The following is a 17,514-nucleotide window of genomic DNA, read 5'->3' on the forward strand; positions in this document are numbered from 1 at the left end:
CTTTAAGACGTTCTGTTCTTAGTCTTCAACATGATAACACCTTAAAGAAGGACCAGCAAGACTCTCCATCGCACCTGTAAATTAGGTGATTTGATGAAGAATCATCGGAGATGTAAAAGACAATCTCTCATTTTCTTTTCATAAAAATCAAGATTACAGTTATCAAATTACATAAGCAACCATTTTAACCATTAATATATGTTTCTTATATTTGAAGTACATATCATAATAATAATAATTCCTTCCAGTTGGTCACAAATGAAAATTACTTACAGCTAAATGAAAAGTATAAGAGAAAAATCTATGAAAAGGACAATTATCAATTACATAAAGCTCTATCAATCAATAATTAAAATTCATTGATTATTCACGAGGTTCAGAGGGATGCCAGCCCTTAACTTCAACATAAGCATTATCTTTTCACCCACCCAATCTGGATGGTTGAATTGTTTTATTTCCTTTTCAAATTGTGATAAATTAGTTGCCTCTCCATCTATTAGAAATCCAGATTTATGATCCTTTTGTAGTTCATAAGTGTGATAATTGAGTGTTCATGCTTTTGCTTGAGATGTGCCTTGTTACGACATCGGCACATTACCTGTGTGACGTAAAAAAAAAAAAAGAAATCCAGATTTATGTTCTTTAGATACTTCATCAATAATTGGAGGTTAAATCTTTAAAGGCAAATCTATAATGTTAGTCTCCTCAAAGAGACTGCTGCTTAAAATTATTTCAAATTGATATGCATTTTCTAGTTTATATGTAAATAATGATGACCATGAATTTCATAATACAAACAATATTAATAATTGTAAAGTCTACATACAAAAATATAGCTTCTTATGTGAAAATAAAGTTTATCTATCTAAAAATTAGTAAACTATGTCTTTATTTCTTGCATTTCAACATAATGATTTGTTTATTTAACTAATGCTATTTTATTTTCATGTTCTAAAAATGTCCAAAGGTTATTTTTTTAACTGTTAGTCACAGAAAAACAAAGAATAAGCATAAGCAGTTCTTTTCAATCAATTTATAATGAGGATGGCATTCATCAATTAAATAAATACACCCTTCTGTTAGGAATGAGTGTTAACCCAGGCATTCTATGAGCCTTCTAAACACTGATGACTGTACATTATCCCATAATACTTTTTCTTTTCTATTTCTTTATACTCTGTTTTTGTTTCCTTTCAAATGCTATACGCTCACAGAAAGAAACCAAATAACATATCATTAACATGTCAAATCCAGACATTTTCCTTAACGAACCTGATAGAGAATGAGGGAACATTGCAGCAAAACTGTGGTTCTCAACAATATTTCCTCAATGTTGATTTAGCATAACATAAACATATGGAAATCCTAGCACCACTACTTATTAGCTGCCTCTGTGTGTTGGATTGTTTTAAGTCTTTTCATGTGTTGTCTCATTTATTCCTCATAACAACCTATGGGTACTAGTATTTTTGTCATTGTACATATGAGGAACCTGAAGCACAAAGAGTTGAAGAAATTCGCCCAAGATCATGTACCTGACAAACAGTGGAGCAGAATAAGTACCCAGGCATTCTTGAATCCATGCTCTTAACCACTCGGTATACTGCACACTTCATATCCTTTTGTAATAGTAATTTTTTAACATATGTAAAACAATTAGCATAGTTCCTACCCTTTAGTAAATACTCAGTTGAGGGTAATGACAGTGGTCCCTATAATGGTTATTGGGCTGATAATCATGATCATGGATCACAATGCTTGTTACCAAATTTTTAAATATTTATTATGTTCTTAGTTATTTTTATATCTACAACCGCAAGTTTTTCCTGCTGAAAAAATAATCCTCTAAACTTCATGGTTTCTTTTTTTATTGTTACTAATGTTTCAATTGTGCATTTCTAGCATTCTGTCACAAGCCTTCTACAAAACATTGGTGTTCAAAACATGTGACATATAATTGTCAGGGAAACACACACACACACACACACACACACACACACATACACATTAGATTTTTTAACCAAGTAATTTGGGATCACAAGGATTTGCTGCCTGATCTAAAATTATGTTCTCATGAAAAATCTATAGCTACATCATCTGACTTTTTACAATATAAACTGAGATTGTTTTTATTATGATCATAACCTTTCAGCAGGCTAGGAAAAGGAAGGAGGGGAGTGTGAAGAAAGACAGGGAGAGAAAGAAAAGAGCTAATTTGTATTTTCCAAAAAACTGGAGAGATATTTTGATGATCTTGAAATCACAGCTCTAAACCAAAGATAGAGAATTTCACATGGTGACTGCCTGATGAGAAAGCTTGAGACCTGGGATATTCTACAAAGAAGTGACAGTGACTTAATTACCTATTGACCAGGAAATGCCTATATTCTGATAGCATCTCTTTCCATATATGATCCTGGGCATTTATGAGAAAGTAGATGCATAAATTTGATTAGTTTCGACTGAAAAAGGAAAGAATTTATCTTCCATTGACAGAAACTGACATGCTGATCAAAAATTGCCAAGCACCAAAAGAACAAGACAAACAAATGAGAAACAGAAACTCATAGACACAGACAATAGTTTAGTGGTTACCAGAGGGTAAGGGGGGTGGGGGATGGGAGATGAGGGTAAGGGGGATCAAATATATGGTGATGGAAGGAGAACTGACTCTGGGTGGTGAATACACAATGGGATTTATAGATGATGTAATACAGAATTGTACACCTGAAATCTATGTAATTTTACTAACAATTGTCACCCAAAAAAATTTAAAAAGTAAGTTAAAAAAAATAATAGAAAAAAATTAAAAAAATAATAAATAAAAAATTGCCAAGCACCAGTACCCAATTAACATTAAGCAAAATGAACCAAGACAAAAGTAACTAGAAGCTCTACCAAATGCTACCTATAAATTAAAGAAATTTTGCCTCCTTAGCACATGATTTATTTGGAAGAAGCTTTTAGTGCTAATTTCTGAATGAAGCCAAGAAGCATTTTATTGAAATGAACCATTTTAGTGTTGTCAGTTTAAGTACCAACAAAGTTTCCAATAAGCTCTCAAATGAACACATTAATGTAGTTCTTGTTATATTCCATATTTTGAGGACTCGGTTAGAAGATATATATATATATATATATATATATATATATATATATATATATATATATATATATATATATATATAAATATGATATGATATAATACATTATAATATTTATAATATATTTAATATATACAATCCATTATGATATAAAGGAATTTGAGAGTCTAGCTTAGGTAAATAAACCAACCCAAAGAACAAGAGGCAGAATTCTAGAAAACCTTCTTCCCTAATGACAATCCCCAAAGGAAGGTGGCTCATAATTCAGAAAACTAGCAATATCATTTTAATAAAGTTTCTTTAATAAATTTCCCAATGGCGCCCACCATTTCTGTTTCTCTTATGATAAAATGAGGTTATCTGGGCATGTCCCCAGTACGTATTTCCTTCCCTGCCTAAGGACATTTGCCTGGTCATCATTATCATCCAACTACCTCTCCAATGCCTTACCATGAACTAAGACTGTCTTTACCTCAGGGTCCTCTGTATTGACAAAATCTAAGGATAGTTATTTTAAAAATAAAAATATTTTGTAAATATAAAATCTTTTTATGCAATTGGATAAAGACTGAAAAATGTCATAGAGGTATCTGAATTATTAAATTCAAATCATAGGATACATCATGAAGTTTTTTAAGTCTAAATTATTTTAAAGCAAGCGGGTTACACAGAACTCTAAATGCTAACAAGCTCCTCTGAGAAGAAATGGCACAAACTTCCATTTTTGACATAGTATAAGAGCTCACCGATTATAAAAGTAAGAAAAAAATTGGCGAAATTTTAACAAATTCTTAAATGGTAAGCAGAAACTAGCCTGTCAGTTTAGATGTCTGGAAGGCCCAGATTTAAGGTGAGTATGTGCTCATTAACCAGTTTTTATCCAGGGGCCTCTATTGGGTGCTCACAAGATAAGAAAGAGATGGTACCTGGCATAACCCCCCTCAGTGGAACACAGGCACTAAACCCCATCTCATGTGAAGCAAAATCCAGAAAATATGGGGAGTACGGTAGGACACCTTTTGCCCCTGCTCTTAGATAAAGGTACACTGCAGGGGAACCAAAGGCAATCTGCAGCTGAGGGAGGGATAGGACAGCTGCCTAAGCCCAGGCCACTAAAGGCGATACAAACCAGAGGCCTACTATCACTGGAGAGGACAGATCACATGTCCCCACTCATTCTTCAAAACCCCTCCCAGATACATATAAGGCAAAATCTGGCTGTGATATGATGGGGGAGGGGAAGGAAACAGGGAGGGGGGCGTTGTAGTGAGGACAGAGATCTGAAACACTAAGAAAGCTCCACTCCCAAAATGTAGGTGAATGAGGCCCTCCTAAAACTGAGGCTAGATCAGGAGAACCAAGGAAGCCCACCAGCCTTCACCACGACCCTTTACCAAATAGCAGCAACCTGCAGCTTGAGAAGAACAAGAACATGGGGAAATATCCATTTGCAGGTCACGTATGCAGGACCAGCTGATAGCTGAGAGTAGAACAAGAACCCTAAAAAAAAGCCCTACTGTAATGCAGGCCTCATGATAAGCACAAAGTGTCAGCAGCCCTCCATTCAGAGGAATTTGAAGACAGGTGCACTGAAGGTAACTATAGCAACAACAAATCCAGTCCACAACTGATAACTACTCAGGGCCTGACAGAAGAAGCAGTGCACCAATTTCAGGTGTAAATAGTATTTACCTCCATCTCTTCTGCTTCTCTTAAAAAAATCCAGTATTCAATGAAAAATTATGACATATAAAAAAGGAAAATAACAAAAGATACATTATTAAGTAATAAAGCAGTCAACAAAACCAAACCCAGAAATGACTCAGATGTTAGAACTGTCAGATAGACAGGTACATTGAAATAATTATGATTAATGTGTTAAAGGATTTAGTGAGAAAACTGGACAACATGCATTAACAAATGGGAAATTCCAGCAGAGAGATGGAAACTATAAAAAAGAATCAAGTACATATTCTATAATATATAAATGCATATATATGTATGTATATGATGGAGAACTCTTTCCACTGGTTCTTCAACATAGTAGACACAGCAGAGCAAAGAATCAATGAATTTGGAAATAGGCCAATAGATATTATCCAAACTTAATCATAAAGAGAGAGTGAGGAAAATAAAGACCAGATCATCCAAGAGACGTAGGACAATATCTCATAGTCTGATACACATGTACTTGGAGTACCAGAAGGATAAAAGAGAACAGGAGAGAAAAAGTATTAGAAGAAATAATTTTCAAATTAGCAAAAGACAACAAACAACAAATACGAAAAGTTCAGAGAGCGCAAATAGTATAAATACTAAGAAAACCCCACTTGGCACAACTGCTGACATCCAGAGATAAAGGAAAAATCTTGACAGTAGCCAGAGAAAAAGAAACATTCTTACAGAGGCACAGAGATAGAAAGCAAAACAGATTTCTCATCAGAAATTAGGCAAGCAGAAGACAATGGAGTCACAACTTTAAAGAAGTGGGGGAAAAAAATTGGTCATCAGAATTCTGTATCCAGTGAAAATACCTTTCAAAAATGAGGGTGAAATGAAGATTTTTCCAGACGAACAAAAGCTGAGAGAATTAATCACCAACAGACTTGCACATCAAGATATGTTAAAGGAAGTTCTTCAGGCAGAAGAAATCTGATATCAGATAAAAATAAAGAAATAAAAATCATAGGAAAAGGAAAAATGTGGGTAAATATGACAGACATTTTTCTTAATTTTAATCTCTTTAAAAGACAATTTCTGAAGTAAAAATACTTAAAAGGCATTGTACGTTTCGTAAAATAGGTTGAAGGAAAATATATGAGAACAGTAGCTTGAAGGACAAGACAGAGGAAATGAAAGTATACTATGGTAAAATTCTTGCACAATACAGGAAGTACTGTAATATTACTTGAAAGTGCACTGTCATAAGTTAAAGATGTGTATTGAAAACCATAGAACAACCAAAGTAATTAAAGATTCATAATTAATAAACTAATAGGAGACATAAAACAGAATCATCAAAGCAGTCAAAAAGATGATGATAAAAGAGAGACAAAGGAACCAAGAACAAATGAGACACAGAAAAGAACTCAAACTAGATAGAAATTGCAGATTTAAATATAAACATATCTGTAATTACATTAATGGTATGAACGCTTCAAATAAAGGCAAAGATTATTCAACTATATGAAGAAAAGCAAAACCTGATTATATACTTTTTAAAGGAAACTGACTTTAAATATAAAAACATTGATAAAAAGGATGGAGAAAATATACCATGCAAATATTAATAAAGAAAAGCTGGTATGACTATATTAAAACAGACTGCTTGGATGTCTGAACAAGGAATAATTACTGTTGATTAAAAGGGGCATTCCATAATGATAAAGGGGTTTACTCATTAAGAAGACATAAAATCCTACATGTATATGGAGTTAATTACAGAGTTCAAATATACAAATGAAAAATGATATAACAGATTTATTAGTTGGTTTGGTTTGTACCAGTAACAAATGCTGCAGCAACGTTACTGTTCCCTTAGTGCACATCACCACCTTCCTGCTTCACCAAATTAACTGATAATGGTCTTGATGTAGCCATCATAAGGTCTATAACTAAAGACTAGAATATTTTTCTCTCCCAAGAAAATAAAAACTTACATAGCAACATAGGTCCTAACATATCTTTAAATAAAGAAATTTCATATGAAAATGAATGGATGTAGGAAGTAGGAAGAAACCGGTAGTGACACATTAAGAAGTTGCGAGGGAAAAAATCTTTTTTAAAAATCTGCAATTAGATCCCTTTTCATGTCATTTCTTGTGCTCTGAATTAAGAACATTTACTTATTAATTAGACTTAAACTTTTATCGAGACACTTTAAAGTAGAGATTAAGCAAACATGACTCCACACACATCACTTCAACTGGTGGCAATATGTTGTATACACTCATTATTTAACTTCACACCTTGTTCATTCCATTATTTTGTTTTTGACAGGGAGCAGCTGAATAAAGTCAAGAACTTCTCATCTGAATTCAGTCAACAAGGAAAGGTGTTTAAAATGCAGAAAGGGGGAATAACAGGTGAACAACAGTCTTGCAGAAGAAAATGTTACTATTTATTAACAATACACGATGTAGTCACAGATTTCTTTTTTCTGTCACTTACAAATCTTACTACCCTAGCCACCAAGTTGTCTCTCAAACCAGTATAATGCTGCTAATAATGATCTGAAATGTATACAGCCTCTCAGAGCATCATATATATGGAATAAAACTAACACTTCACCGAAGGAGATTAAATAATACGAGCATAATTTATACAGTGTTTTCTACTTTGGGGGAAAAGAACAAAGCACAAGGTCTATAAAAACAAAATATTGAAATGATCGTTAAAAGTCTGGTTACTGCCCTGAATGGACTGAATGTTTGTGTCCCCCCACCAAAAAAAAAAAAAAAAATTGACATGTTGAAGCCTAAATCCCCAATGTGATGGCATTTGGAGGTGGGGACTTTCAGAGGTAGTTAGGTTATGAGAGTGGATCCCTAATGAATGGGATCAGTGCCCTTAGAGAGGGCTAAAGAGATGAGAATTTCCCCTTCCTGCCATGTGAGGACACAGCGAGAAGATGGCCACCTATGAACCTGGAAGTGGGCCCACTCTAGACATCAAATCTGCCAACACGTTGATCTTGGACTTCCAGCCTCCAGAACTGTAAGAAATAAATTCCTGTTGTTTATAAGCCACCCACTTTATGGTATTTTGTTATAGCAGCCTGAACAGACCGAGATAGTTACTCATTCCAACAGTACCAGTCGAAATATTTATATGCCTTCCTATAGCCCCTAATTTGATATACTTTATAATTTCACTTTAGTGCCAAATGTAAAACTGAATCCAATCCTGTCTCAGTAACTTGATTTACATGCTTTTGTGCAAGGTAATTAAAATAAAGAGTTTAAGATTCACTGAGCAGAAATCTAACCAACGTTTCATCCACAAAAGGTAGAAAATAAGCCAATTTTAAGTAAACCATCATGGTCATCAACCAGCTAAGTTCCACAAGGGCAGGATTTTGTTTCATTGACCACCACAACCCCCTAAAAACCTGGAATGATGCCTGACATGTAACAGACACTCAATAAATATTGTTAAATTAATTAGGGAATATGAAAGACCCTGCAGCACAGGCTACTGGAGAGAAGAAAATAAATACCCATGAGTTCACTGAACCAAGAAATGTCTTAATGCTTATTGTGTGGTTGTAATCAAAATATGAAACACACACTCACACATGTATCGGGAATAAGAAAAAGAAAAATAAGACTTCCTATAAAAATCCCTGAGCTTTCTAATGTTCAGGGGGAAAGTTGTGTGCATTAATTTCACATATTGTTCGGGTGGGGAAAGAGTATTTAAATACAAAGCATTTCTCATTTTACAAGTAGCAATTCAGGAAGAAGATAGTAGTAAATGAACTTCTTTTTATCCAGAGCTGTGTATACCCACAGTCCAGAATTTCCAATACAATAAATTCTACTCTCAAGCCAATCACCACAAAGAAAATAAAATTAGGGAACTAAGTAAATAAAATGAGATGGTGACATCTGTTTATTTACCAGATAGAGTATTAGTCAGATTTGTGTCAGCCTCAGAATAAGCAGCTCAATATAATTTCACCCTAGGGTTTTACTCAGAAACAGCGCTCACAAATAAGCTAAACAACCACAGCAACAAAAACAAAAAAACAAAAACAAAACAAAACAAAAAAAAACTTATACAACCTCATTTCTTCATTCCAAAAAAGTATCTCAAAATCTTAGATCCACCATTTCTCATAACCCATTCATGCTTTCCTCTGCACTGAATTGTGTCCCCTCAAAATCATATGTTGATGCCCTAACCCCTATTGTGACAGTATTTGATGGTGGGACCATTGGGAGGTAATTAGACTTAGATGAATGATGAGCATGGAGCCCTCATGATGGGATTAGTGCCAGAAAGATTATTCTCGTGCACATGCTCTCTCTCTCTGCCATGTAAAGACACAGTGAGAAGGTGGCTGTCTGCAAGCCAGGCACACAGCCCTCACTGGGGAACTGACTCAGCTGGCACCTTGATGTTGGGCTTCCCAGCCTCCAGAACTGTGAGAAATAAATTCCTATGTGTAAAGCCCTTAGTCTGTGGTATTCTGTTACAGCAGCCCAGGATGAGGAAGACATGTTTACAGGGAAATGATAGGATGATACTAAACGCAGATAACAGTGTATTAGTTTAGATATGCATTGTCTCAGTTAATCCCCCCAACCTCTCCTGAGGAAGGTATGATTGTCACTGTCATTTTACACATGAGGAAAGTGAGGCTCACAGAGATTTAACCAATTGCCAGGAAGCACTGGAATCATGATCTAAATCAGGAAAAATAAAAATTCCAAAAATAACTTTAATACTTTGACAGTATACACAAAGCTATGACCACTTTCTCTTCAAAACAAGAAAGTTGCCCTCCATACTCACAAACGTGACAACTTGTAAATGTCTACCCCAGTTTCAACAGTGCTGTGTAAAGCAGTCCAGTTATCTCAGTCTCCAAAACTGTTGGTTTGTGATTAAACATGAAAATAACCTCAAAAGCCTACCACCTGACTCCTCCCTATGCTAACTCCTTGCCAGAACTCCAAACGCCAACCTGCCTACAGCATGGCCTAACAGTAAAAGTGCAGGTTCTGGACACAAACCCATGCTACCACTTACTCTCTTTGGAACCTCAGGGATTTCACCTCTCTGACCCTCAGTCACCTCACATGTCAGTAGAGAATTATAATATCTATCCCAAATGGGTATTGTGATGGTTACATGAGAAAATACACCTAAGAGCCTAGCACACACTTGGCACTTGGGAGACTGTCTCACATGTTTCTTCCCCTCCTCTTTTTCATCCTCTTCCCCCAGACCCTGCTCATCCTGCCCATCCCCTCCTCTAGGACCTCATTCCCTCCTGGTCCAGCATTTTTCACCAGTCCTCCCTAGGGTTTTATTTTGTTTTTTTCCCCTGCGACTATAACCATCCTCAGGAATCCCTTATCCATTAAATTTAAAACAAATATAAAACCTGACACGGCTCCAGCTAAAATCCTTTCTCCCCATATCTTCATTGGGAAATGTACTGAAAGTATTCTACACTCAGTTCCAACACTGCCTCACCACTCGCTCATTCATTTCACAACTATTTGAGCCGCTACCATTTGCCAGGCACTGGGATACAACTGTGAGCAAAAAAGATATACATGGTCCCGGCTAACACCGTGCTCACCAACGTTTGTTCCTTGTTAATGATTAGTGCCTGTGCTCCTCTACTGGAAGGGAAGCTTCACAGGGCTAAAGACTTTGTCGTCATTAGTCCTCAGGACATCCCTGCTCCCTGGAATAGCCCAGGCACATGGGAGATGCTTCATAAGTATTTGTTGAATGAATAGCTGATGGGATAAAAGAATGAATGGATAGAAACAAAGGAGAGAATAACTAAGAACAAAGACCCTAAAAAGAGGGGGTTTTCTGGGATTGCACAGAAGACATACTTGAAGTGATAAAGTATTAACACTATAAATAGAACTTGCATATTTACTAAAATTCTTACTTATCCATTAGAAGCAGCCTCACTTAGCGAGCACCTGTGCTCCTAAATCTATGCCAATCTTCGTAGCTGGATCAAAGAAGAAAACAATAAAATTACAAAGGCTTTGGAAAGTCACATGCTCTAAATACATTTTTTGTTGTTGTTCTTTTTTTTTTACCTCTTCACAAACTTTTCTTAGTAGAGTCTCCTGGGCTTCTTCCCACACTTGTGCTGTAATAAATATTTTTCTAACACAAAGACCAAGGAGAGACAGGGCAGGAGGATGGTAGAGAGCTCTCGTCCCCCGGGAAGCCGAGGGCACCTGTTTTCTGATGCCCAGAGCGCTTCCACCAGGAAAGCAACAAAATGTTTGCTCTTCTTAAATGAGGTTTCACAGACCCACACCTCACCTCCCCGTTTCTAAATGAGAATAGACAGCTGGGCTTCTGCCGGCTCCTCTTTCCCCTCTTCTACTACTCCTTTCTAATCTAATGTAGGAGAGGGAGGGAGGGCGGGAGGACTGCCAAGGCACTTCCCTTCTTTGGTCGTCACATTCTGTACTAGGTGATGCTGAACATCAAAACTCACACATACCTCATCATGGCCACCACAGTTCAAGGATGCATGGGAAATCCACTGCTCTTGGGTTCTTGGCAGCCACCCCAAGCTCCTATATGAGGGAACCACTGCTGCAGTTTCCTGGAGGGGGTACCCTGGCAGAAAGGGAGGATGGGGGCTCCCATCCTGCTGTGGGCTGCACTGATGCATGACTCTGAGCCCATGATTGCTCATGGAATTGAGAGGAAACAAAATCAAACAGAATGACAAGGCTTGCAACAAGAAACAGCAGTGCCCTGGGTCTGGCCACCCACCCCTTGCTTGAGTCCTGCTTCCTAAAAGCAAACGTTTTCACATCTTTTCATTCCTCTACCTTGTTTTCCAATATTTACCTTCATGTTTTGAAATTGCACAAGTACACTACTAGTGCCTTATTTTTCCATTATCAGCATTATCACATTGACTTCTTACTATGGAAACTAGGATTTTGCCAGCTTACATCATCTTGACTAACCTTCACTCATGCACACATGTACACACATACAAACACACACTTCCCTTCCCCTTTATCCTCCAAAGACTGCTCTCTCACAATACTCGGTTAAATCCGTTTACACATTTCATTATTATGGCCATGTAAATACTGTTCATTGTGGAATCCCAGTTTACTACAATTACATTTTCTTTCTTGAGCCACACTGGGATACAATTTTGTGCCTATCAGATTATCAAATTAAATATCTGACATCACCAAGTAGTGGTGAGAAGGTAGCACAAAGGGAATTGTCACACAATGTTGCTGTAAGTATGAATAGCTATATTCAAGCTGTGTGACCCTCAGGAGGGTACCTTCTGTGCCTTTGCTTTCTCCTGTGCGAAACGAGGATAACAGGCTAATTGTGAGCATTCGATGACTTCATACCTGTAATGGTACAGCACAGCCTGGTACATGGCCAGCGTTCGAGAAATATTAACCGTTTTGGGCCAGGTCTCCCTGTTATAGGATCTCATTCTGCACAGTTCCTTTATAGAAATTATCACAAACATAATCAAGTATTCATGTAATACTTATGTGATGTCTGTCCCTTCACCAGATTAAAAGCTCTTCAAGGACAAGAACCATAATTATTAGGTTGGTGCAAAAGTAATTGCGGTTTTTGTTATTACTTTTAACCTTTTAAACCGCAATTACCTTTTGCATCAACCTAATATTTTGTTCTGAGCTATACCTTTAACGCGAGCAGAGTGCTGTGCACAAATACATGTTGAGCGAATAATAGGTGAAGGGAGAATGAGTGAGTGAATACCCCCACTAATACAGAGATGCTGCGTGTAAGGGTTAAAAGTTTCTTTTAAAGTACAGAACTGGGAACTCTGAGCTATGAGGCCCCTAAGCTGTACGTCAGCTGTGTAATTCCTTCCACAGACTTGGTAGAGTGTTATGGAGGTAAAGGGTGGTTCATGGAATGGAAGGATGAATTGTCCCCTTTGAAAAAAGAAGCCTGGCTCTATAGACATGGGATGAAAAAGAGTAAGAAGTGCAGGTGACAGTTGGCTGGGGAGTTGCAAGACCCAAAGAGACACTAATTCACAGATAAAATTAAGACAGCTCTGGACGAGAGGGTATTTGCAGTTAGTTGTCATATCCATTTGCTGTCTGAAGCAAAAGAGAAGGAAGTTAGAAAGCTTTTGAGTGCTTTGAGTTTGAGAAGAGAGGAAAGCAAAGGAGATCCTTTGCTTGGTCTCTGATAAGTAAAGCTGGCCTGCCCATTTCCACATGACATTACATTACAATTATTCTATCGGTTAAGGGAACAAAAACAAAAAACAAAGAGAAAAAAGAAAACCTAATATGAGCCCTAGGGAGGTCCTCAGGCTCATGGCATTTGGGTACTGGGGCATTTGGCACAAAATCCATGCTGGAGATGAGCATGAGTTACAGTGAAAATTTGGCTCTTTGCCGTTTGCAAGCGGCTGGGATTTACAGAGAGCCAACAGAGCAGCAGGCTCCATTAAATGATCTCCAATTATCAACTTCACAGGCAGGAAGGTGATTAAAATTTAATGACATATCCCAGCTTGTTGACATTCAATGGAGCTGCTGTCATCTACCTTTCAAGGAGAATAAAGAAGTGGGAAATGTTGGGGAAAAAAAAAAAGGAATATTTTTAAAGTAAAATTCTTCATCTGACAAAGTCGGAGAATAAGTCAACCATGAAAAAATATATATACCCAAAGTGATTTTGCCTTGTAATTACTGATTTAGAGTCAGCCTTTCTAATGGTTGCTATTTTTGGGTTTAATAGGGAAAGAAATTTTCAATATATATTCAACTTCTAATATGCTTAGTCAAGACATTCTTATCAATACTCTACTCATTAAAACACCTTTAAACACTTTTTTTTAGTTAAATGGGCTACTAAATAAAGTTGTGCCATAGTTTGAATATGATATACGACAATGAAGTTAATAAACTGAGCCTCTGCAGTATTGTAATAGGCAACACCCAAAAGTATTTGGGGCCGTTTTCTCCAGCCGCGTCACTGAAGGAGGCAAACAGGCTCCAAGGTCAGCATCCCTTATTGGACATCACCTATTTAGATGCATTAGTCACAGCTGAAGTACCTGCCAAGGGGCTCCACAGTGGGAAGGTGTAAGGGGTTTTACGAAAGCCCTAACAACAATACATGTCAGACTCTAGAGAAGAACAAGGACATGTGGCATAAAGAGCTAGAAGCAGAGGATGTGTATGTAGCAAAATTTCGTTGGTGATCCTAAGCTATAAATTACATCAACATGATTATGACATGTGACCAAAACAGGAGCTTTCCCTATGTGATCAAAACACGCAGGCTACAAGAGAGATCTTTGAAAGTGTTGATTACTCTTACTCTTCATGCCAAGTTATCATAGCGACAGATCTCAGGGCAGTATCTACCTCCTGGGAGCCAGCACCCATCAGTCTGCATAGTCCTGGGACACGCGTCCTGGCCTGGCCCCTGTGGTCCCAGATTGCTGCCCCAGTCAATGGGATATCTCTGTTTTTCTCTTTCCCATCCTCAGTCTCTCTCTTCCTCCCTACGTCTGCCAAAGGATATGCAAAGAATCCCATTGATTAGCTATAACTGCTGTCTGGGCACTTCAGACTCCTTGTGCCAAGGGACCAGCAGACAAGAAGAAGAGTCACCATTCTAAGCAGGAGTAATTGCCCTTGATCATAAAGAAGAGGTAGGGCTGCTGCTGCACAATAGAAACAGAGCGGAATACATTTGGAGTCCAGGTAACCCACCAGAGTGCTTTTGGAGCTCCCTTGCCCAATGTTTCATTGTAATTGGACAAGCGTAGCTTAGAACCACATTGTGATCAGGGCTCAGATTCCTGGGTAATAGGGGTCTGAGTCCTGCAACCACGTCAACCACTAAGACGGGCAGAGATGCCAGCTGAATGTAAGAGGAATCTAGAATGGGTACTGAGGAGGGACAGGAGTGGCAACTGCGGCCCTGAGACCAGCTCCAACAGTGAGGCTATACTTTCATCTCATTCATCTTCCAAGTTTCCCTCAGAAAGAGGTCCACTGGAATCCTGAAATAGTCAATCCCAGAATTCACAGGAAAAATTGGATTCAAGGATCATGAGGAGTGGACGACCCAAATCTCCCTCCAGGAAAGAACTCACCTAATGCTCATAAGAGTGCTGCTGGCAAACTGTTCAGTGATTGCCTTAGAGACAGAGTGCTGCCTTGCCCAAGGTCGTGTCCCCTCCCAGAGTGATCCGCATCCAATGACTGATTAATGGCCTGGCCATCGCAACCTAATACAGGACAACTCTTAAAGGGCCATTCTAGCTAGAGAGCTCTCCATGGGGTCATGGGGCCTGTGTCACATGCCAATAATTCCTTCTGCCCAATCCTGCTTCCTCCTACTCCCTATATTAATATTAAGGACACTCCTTATAATCATCCTGCACACTAAATTCTATCCCAGAGTTTGTGTCCCAGAAACCAACCAGCAGCAATCATCTCACCTCATTGTCTTCAGCTCTAAAACGGGGGAAACGCCTGCCCTGTTCAGTTCATAGGGAAAAAAGTCAAATGACATCATCTATATTTTTAAAACCATAAAGAATCATACAATTACAATGCTCTAATTACTATTGTTATTATCTAAATAAGCATGTCCCCAATTCTTCCATTCCCTATCTTTTTTCTAGTATGATCCAGTTTTAGATAATGCTAAAATTTGAAAGCTAAAATATTAGCTGGTTCTAGCTCAAGGGTGGATTTGCTACACTGAAAGGCAAAAAGGGGTTTGGGTATAAACGCAAATCTTTCTCCTTCACAAATTAAACAGCTACCTAGTACCAGCACTTATTTTTCTTTTTTGCAATTATGGACTTCTATATGTCGCCTATGCATTGCTAGGGCAGCAGAAAGAAAATATCCTTTATCTACCTTCACTGATTTTAAAAGTAAATAAAACAAAATATTAACCAAAACAAAACCATTGGCTTCGAGCAAACTGCTCTTTGCCGTCAATGTGCTCAGTCAATGAAGCAGGAGTGGTTACCACCTGTTCTCTCCCTGGGGCTGAGCAAACAGTCCAGCTCGGCCCTATTAATTAACTTATGGGCAGGAAACCAGCGTCAAACAGGCTAGCATCTTCCCACTGTGGTCTAGTGGTCTAAAAACGTAGTTTACTGGTTTGCAAATGGGTCCAGCTGCCTAAATCCCTTGCGGTTGTTCTGGATAGAGGAGGCAGGAAACTTCCAAGCTAGCTACTCACAAAATACCCAGTGACCTCGTCGATCACGTACAAAGATGAATCAACCTACTCTTCCCATTTGATTTGGCTCTCATTTGTTTCACTCCCAAGATCACAGACATTCCCCAAATTTAAGCAGTTTAAAATAAGCTGAGAATAGAGACTTAAACACAATTTAGCTATCTGTGGGGCCACTTGATATTAAAACTACCCCCAAAAACTTGCTCATCAATATTTTCCATCCCTGCATCACAGACAAACCAAAGGCATCTGTGATGACAAACTCTAGACATTACCCTCTCTCAGCTGCACATTACGGGTTTAGCAGCCTACAGTGAAGAACAGCAGCCAGTGGGAAGATGTTACTGAAACAGTTCACCAGTACCCAGAACAGAGCTTAGATCACAGTAAGGGTGCATTTAAGAATTTTCCACTCAAGATGAACGGTCCAGACTCCATCCACTGAGGCTCAGACGTTCTCTAAAATCCTGGACACTTAGTGACATGAAATTTTTGGTCGGTACTTCATTAACTAGTCTTGAAAAAGTTAGAATCGGGTACAAATAACTTTTGGGTAAGTAATGTTAACATTTGAGGTCACAAGTTTTTAAACTGTGTTCTGTAGAAACTTTACAGTCTTCAAGTGTGCTCCAGATATTCCACACATTTTTAAGAAAGTATTTTCAATTTAAAAAACGGTGATAAGAAAACAACAAAGGTACGCAAATGTATCATAAACCAAAGGAGACCGTCAACACTTACAAACTTATGTGTTGCCAGGTCGGCAGAATTCTCCATGCCTCCTCTGAGTAAATCCAAACTTTTGCACATGTGTCATTAATTTAGTGGCTATATTTTGCCTAAATCTTTTTAAGATTCAGACCTGCCAATATAAGCTCATGGAAAACTGTACAAGCAAGTGCAAACAACACACAGGAGTTCAGCTCAAATACATACGACACAAGGCTTAGTGATACCTTCCACTGTTATAAGTAACTGTCATTATAATAAGTTTTAAGTGCTTTTTAGCTGAAAACCCATGGATGCAATTTTATTTCAAGCTCTCTGAGCTCATGGATCAGTGAGCTTTTACTGAATATTAAATCACCCCAACATTTAGTGGCTTAAAAAATTTGATTTACCACAGAATTGTGTTGGTCAGCAATTTGGTTATACTTCAGCTGGGTGTCACTTCTGATTCTTTGGGCTCACTCATGAATCTGCACTCCACTGTTTGTTGATACCGATTTGGGCTGGCCTCTCTCCCATGTCTGAGGCCTCAGATAGGACAGTTCATCTTTGTTCCCTGTGGTCTCTCCTCTTCTCATCCTCTAGCAGGTGACACGGGCTTGTTCACATGGTAGTAACAAAGTTCAAAGAGCGAGAACAGGTATGCACAAAACCTCCTGTGGTCCAAGCCCAGAACGTCCCCCATTGTCAGTTGCATTGCATTCTATTGGACAAAGCAGAGAAG

At 38.1% G+C, this 17,514-nt stretch overlaps 1 long non-coding RNA gene and 1 pseudogene across 1 annotated transcript in view; one reads left to right on the forward strand and one right to left on the reverse strand.

Moving 5' to 3' along the window:
• Nucleotides 1–17,514, reverse strand: part of LOC148759052 (uncharacterized) — a 205,235-nt gene that overhangs the window by 174,819 nt on the left and 12,902 nt on the right. The gene's annotated exons all lie outside the window — the stretch shown is intronic.
• Nucleotides 516–608, forward strand: LOC141570307 (small nucleolar RNA U13; annotated as a pseudogene).

The sequence above is a fragment of the Rhinolophus sinicus genome, chromosome 1, assembly GCF_057876585.1.
Source record: "Rhinolophus sinicus isolate RSI-liver-muscle chromosome 1, RSI-T2T, whole genome shotgun sequence".
Taxonomy (NCBI): domain Eukaryota; kingdom Metazoa; phylum Chordata; class Mammalia; order Chiroptera; family Rhinolophidae; genus Rhinolophus; species Rhinolophus sinicus.